Source organism: Xenopus tropicalis, chromosome 1, assembly GCF_000004195.4.
Source record: "Xenopus tropicalis strain Nigerian chromosome 1, UCB_Xtro_10.0, whole genome shotgun sequence".
Taxonomy (NCBI): Eukaryota; Metazoa; Chordata; class Amphibia; order Anura; family Pipidae; genus Xenopus; species Xenopus tropicalis.
In genome coordinates this window covers 64,246,411-64,252,410 of record NC_030677.2, presented here as the reverse complement: position 1 = coordinate 64,252,410, position 6,000 = coordinate 64,246,411, and positions in this window count along the sequence as shown.

Sequence of the window (6,000 nt, the reverse complement as noted above, 5' to 3'; positions counted from 1 at the left end):
TTCAAGTGTTTTATTCATGCCATATACAGAAGATATATTTGTATACCAAGTGGTGTTTGTGATTAAAATAGATGGCCCCCTGATACTATTAAATAGTTTAGTCTGTATTTCGAAGCAAATATCTCCTGATTCCTCCTAAACTTGCAGCTCTAAACTACCCATGTGGCACCCTGAAAGTGATGGCACACAGGGACATTTGTCGCCCACAGATCAGTCTAAATATGCTTTCCCACCAGCAATAATGTATATCACTGGTGGGAAAACATACACGCTGCATAGTTTTTCAAAGTCGACCAAAGTTTCCTCACATGGCAAAGGAACACATTTCCTTTCCTCTAGGTAGGTACCCAAACTGTGGAGCTGTTCCACAGTACTGGCAGTCCTGTATTTATGAGGGGCAGGTAGGAGAGGCACATTGGCATCTCTTCATGCTTCCCCTAACATGTACATCATTAAGATCTTTAACTTGGTGTTTGCACTGTATTTATGAGGGGTAGGCAGGCACAGGCCACATGCCTGTACTTACAGTTTGCCCTGTGGCAGGCAGTAAGGGCAGGGCTCCCTTGCATCCACCAATGCTATGCTCTAAACCTCATGCTGGATTTTTTATCCATTGCAAGATATAGGGGAGAATTCACAAAAGTGGAGATGGCCCTTTTTTGGAGTAAAAGTGGTGGAAAAACTGGTGGAAAACACTTTCTCCAGATTCACAAACAGAAATCCGCCTAAATTCCGACTCCGCCACTTTTCTGTTTTTGGTGAAAGAAAGACCGTTTACAGACACTTTTGTGAATTTGTCGTTTAAACGACATTTATACAACGTTTTAACGACATTTTTCCCCGACATTTTCAAAATGGAGTAAAGCTCAGTGTAACTCTGTTAGACCAATTCTAAGCTCTTCTGTTTTGTTTTGTTTCACCCAGTCTCCATTTCACACCTCTGGTAGAGGCCACATTGGGGGATCGTTAACATGTTAATGGGGATTAGCAGCCTATTGTTAGGGGACAAGTTTCTGTCTAACCCTAGAACAGTGATCCCCAACCCCTTGGATGTTGCTCTCAGTGCCCCCAAACCATGTGGTTATTTTTGAATTCCTGACTTGGGCGCAAGTTTTGGTTGAATAAAAACAAGATTTCCTACCAAATAAAGCCCCCTGTAAGCTGATAGGGTGCATAGAGGCTGCCTAATAGCCAATCTTAGCCCTTATTTGGCACCTCCATGAACTTTTATGGTGCTTGTGTTGCTCTCCAAGTCTTTTTACATTTGACTGTGGCTCACGAGTAAGAAAGGTTGGGGATCCCTGCCCTAGAACAATCGGTGCAAAAAGTCTCATTAACATTTTATAAACCAAAGTAAAACACTGATTAAAAAAAGTTTAATTTATATCTTATATATAAAAAGTTTTTACCTGACATTTGGCAATAATAACATTTTGTGTGAATATATTGTAAACATTTTTATTAAAAGGAAAAGTAAAGCCTCCCAGGCAAATGTTTAGTTTTAGCAGCAGTGCCCCCTCTTTAATCACTTCACTGACATTTACCTCAACTTATCTGTGCCCCCATAGCATGTCCAGAACTACAGAGCTGCCTGAAAGCATTGGCTCCCACCTGTTCCCAGCAGCCATCATGGTGATCAGCAAACAGCACATACACACTGGCACCCAAACTGGGATATTGGGGTACAGGGTTTGACTGGCCCAACAGGGCATTGAATAAAGACCCGGGGGGCCCTAGTCCTGTTGGACCTCTATTCACTGGGCATGTTGGTGTGTGGGCCGGATTGCTGCTGCCCAGTAATGAGTAGGGGCTAGAGAAGAAGGTATTTAGACCCTTAAATCTTGTTACAGAAGGGGAATTACACAGAAATATAGAAACCATTAGAAAGCCCAGATTGTCCTGAATGATGTATAGTTTCCCTGGGCAAACTAAAATTACCCCTCAGGAAATGCCCCCAAAGTGAAATGACAAATGGCATATGAAATGCAAAATCCTGCTGGTAAAATCCTTCCCCCGAGGCTCCTGTAGCTGTGGGACTGGGTTTGATGGCACCGACAGATTTACTAAGAGCTAAAGGCAAATTCATAAAAAAAACGTCGGGAAAATGACAAAATCTGAAAACTGTCTGTTTAAAAGACAAATTCACAAAAGTGGAGATAGAGGTTTGTGAGTTAGGTGGAAAATACGACAAATCTATCTCCACTTTTATTTTGTCTGAATATCACCACTTTTGTGAATTCCCCCCACAGAGTGCAGCCAGACCCTGGACATAAATGCTGGTCTAGGTAAGCAAATCCTAATGTGAGTGACACGCGTGCACATATTGGGTATGTCTCCTGGCTTGCACATGTGCATACGTGTGAGTTAGATGATACATAGGTGATCTTTAAGGGCAGCATTAGCAGAACAAAAAACTGGGGTCCTGGCTTGGGGAATAACTCGTGTGGTCAGTGGTCAGGGCGTGGCAAAAATGCACTCAATGTATTGATGTAGTCTGTTTGGTGCCTCGTTTGTACAATGTCTTTGAATGTGGCAACTTGGTCTTTTTTACCGGCATTCTCCTTTCTTTAGGTGAAAGCATGCAGTGTGTTTCAATGCTTTTTTGACTTGAGTGTTGGGCAGTTTAGTGGGTCAGCAACAAAACAATCAACCCCTATTCATTCCTATGTGAATCTCCTGCACCCATGGGTGCACTCGCAGCTCATGGGAGTATCATTTAGAAATGCATTATCCAGCTTTTTATTACGTTAATCTTCTGAACCATGAGTGTATGCAAATGAAGGCAATTTGCATAGGTATGAATTGAGGGCGATTGCAAGGGGTTTGTCACTCCCTCCCAACTGTACATACCTTCCCTGATGGTAAATTCTCAGGCTACAAAATACCTCACTCCTCTGTTAAATAAGTGGTCAGTTTTACATTGCGCCTATTACCAATACATGCTTTACCTGAGCTTTTTATTTGGTGATCATTTATGACCATAGCCATGCTAAAAAAAGAACAAATGTTGCACTTGTAGACATAATTAGAAGTATTTGACATGCTTCTAATACATTCCTTGCAGTTCAGAATAGTGCCAGTGACTTTGTCCCACCTCTTTTGTAGGTGTGCCTATTGATGCTTGGGAAACCTAGAGCTACAGTATGTATCATTCGATCGGCCAGGGGAACACTCATCAGATGTTCGCCTAGTCAGATAGGCAGGCTTGGCCCCAATGAAAACAGTGGTGTAGTAACTGTGTGGTAAGACTTTTATCAATACAGAGGAGAGCACCCTCATGCAGATTCCCTGCATGACAAGTTATACACTTGATAAAGGGCGTTAAATAGCCTGAAACATATTGTGTGCAGTGGCTTAAAATAAAAGTATTTTTAGCAGGGAATCTGCATAAGGGTGCTCTCCTCTGTATTTATAAACGTGTTGGAAGGCCGAGCGGTGTGCCATTGAGGATTGATGCATCGAGTCTGAGCAGTGGGCTGTGCGGTTGAATACCTATATTTTGATTCTGTGTGGTAAGACTGTGGGATTCAGTTATTTGGGTTCAGATTAGTTTGAAGGACTTGAAGCATTGCCAGGAAAGGGCAGTGTGCAGCTTCACACTCAATAGGAAGTGGCGCCTGAGTTCCCTGCTGTAGCCCATGGCTATTTTGAGACTGTACTAGTCAGGCTAGTAAGGCTGAGTGTGAGGTAAAAGTGAGATTGCTGTGACACTGCTGTGTCAGTTACTCATGTATGTGAAAAGCTGCACACTGGAGCACAGTAAAGGCCTACAGCAACTTATGGCAAGAAGAACACACTGTCCATAACTGACCCACATGCACGCCAATGCCTCTTTGGGATTGGTAGCAAACAGATAACAGATTGTTGCCCCTCTTATTTTGTAATGTATTGCTTAGAAGTTTACACACCATTATTTTATTTTTCATTACCCTTCATTTATAGATCACTGACATGTTAAGTAGCACTTCATAGAGATTGTCTATCTTTCCCTGTTCCACTTTAGCAAAAAGACATGTGTACTTACAAACGCCATGGTCTGTTTTATCAGGAGCCAATTAAACTACCAACTACCTAAACTACTATGTATTGGAGTGTGGAAGGAAGCTGACAATAAAGTTAGTGCCTTGGTTGGAATCAAATGCAAGGCAGCAATACATACCACTGCACTACCATGTCATGTTGTACATACAGGATATCAACATAAACAAAAATCTTCAGCACACCACTTACATACATGTTCTCAGAGGGTGCTTAACTTCCACAGCCGCTCCCAAGCCTTTTTTCCATGTATCTTTGCAAAGGGGAAGAAGCACTCCAGTCTGTCTGCAAGGCCTTTAAATCATTTATTTGCAGAAATGGACAAACAGCAAACAGTGCTGTTTGTCCATTTCTGCAAATAAATGATTTAAAGGCATTGCCGACAGACTTGAGTACATACAGGATATAACATAAAAGGGCTGATTTATGACCATGAGTGCAGTTAGCAAAGTGCAATTTCAAGACCAAATTCCATTTTTATTTCCCAAAATGGAGCATTTTTTTCTCCAGAATTCCAGTGTCACTGTGGTTGCAAGGGGGACGCTGCACCTGACGCAGTTGAGCTGAGTGTCCAATTCGGGGACATTTATGGATGGAAGTCTGTCTGATGTAATTTCCAGTGTTTTCCAGAGCAAGCTATGCAGAAGCTTATTTATATTAAAAGAATACTGTCATGGGAAAACATGTTTTTTGTAAAAAAAAACCAAAAAAAAAAAAAACCACATTAGTTAATAGAGTTTCTCCAGCAGAATCCTGCATGGAAATCCATTTTTTAAAAACACAAACAGATATATTTATATTTCATTTTTAAAATTTCACATGGGGTTAGCCATATTTTTCATTTCCCAGGGTGCCACTGTCATGTGACCTGTGCTCTGATAAACTCAAATTTTTATGCCAAAGTGAAAACAGCACCATATATTATGTATAATTGCCTACAACAGTGCTGTCCAACATCTGTGGTACCGATGGCCGGAATTTTTCTGGCCTACATAGTGGAGGGTCGATAATCAAAGCCAGTTTTGAGCACTCCCCTTTTTAAACTGTACCCAATTCAAAACACCCATGTTATCACAAGAGCTTTTAATACCATACCCACATTATTGGTGGTAGCGCAGCAAAAACCTAAACTGGTTGGCGCTCACTGCAGGGATATCACCCTTCATTCACATGTGAAAGAAGTTTACTATGTCATATCAAAACATAACTTTAAATTCATATGGCTCCTCCTCCTCTGTGGGTAGAACAGCAACCCCCAGTATATAATTACACAACTTAGGGACCATATGTTGACTATTTCCAAATGCTACCAAACTTCAGAACAAATCCCTGCCAGGTTCACCTCCCACAGGCAGCATAGGGCAGGCAGAGTAAGGCACACAGGCAGCATAGGGCAAGCAGAGAATGGCACACACAGGCAGCATAGGGCAGGCAGAGTATGGCACACACAGGCACCACAGGGCAGGTAGAGTATGGCACACACAGACAGGGTAGGGCAGGCAGAGTATGGCACACACAGGCAGCATAGGGCAGGCAGAGTAAGGCACACAGGCAGCATAGGGCAAGCAGAGTATGGCACACACAGGCAGCATAGGGCAGGCTTAATATGGCACACACAAGCAGCATAGGGCAGACAGAGTATGGCACACACAGACAGGGTAGGGCAGGCATAATATGGCACACACTAGCAGCATAGGGCAGACAGAGTATGGCACACAGGCAGGGTAGGCAGGCAGTACATACAGTGAAACAATGCTGGCACTTCTCCTACGGTCTGTCTGAGGTGTGAACAATGTGGGCGCTTACAGCCTGAGCCTGTTGTGAGCAATGCACGGGATTACAGCCAAAACAATACAGGGGGCCAGTTAATCTCAGTTCTGATACAATTTAAAGTTTACACAATGGTAAGCATTCACAGCAGTAGGGTTGCCACCTGTCCAGTTTTGACCCAGACAGCCAGCT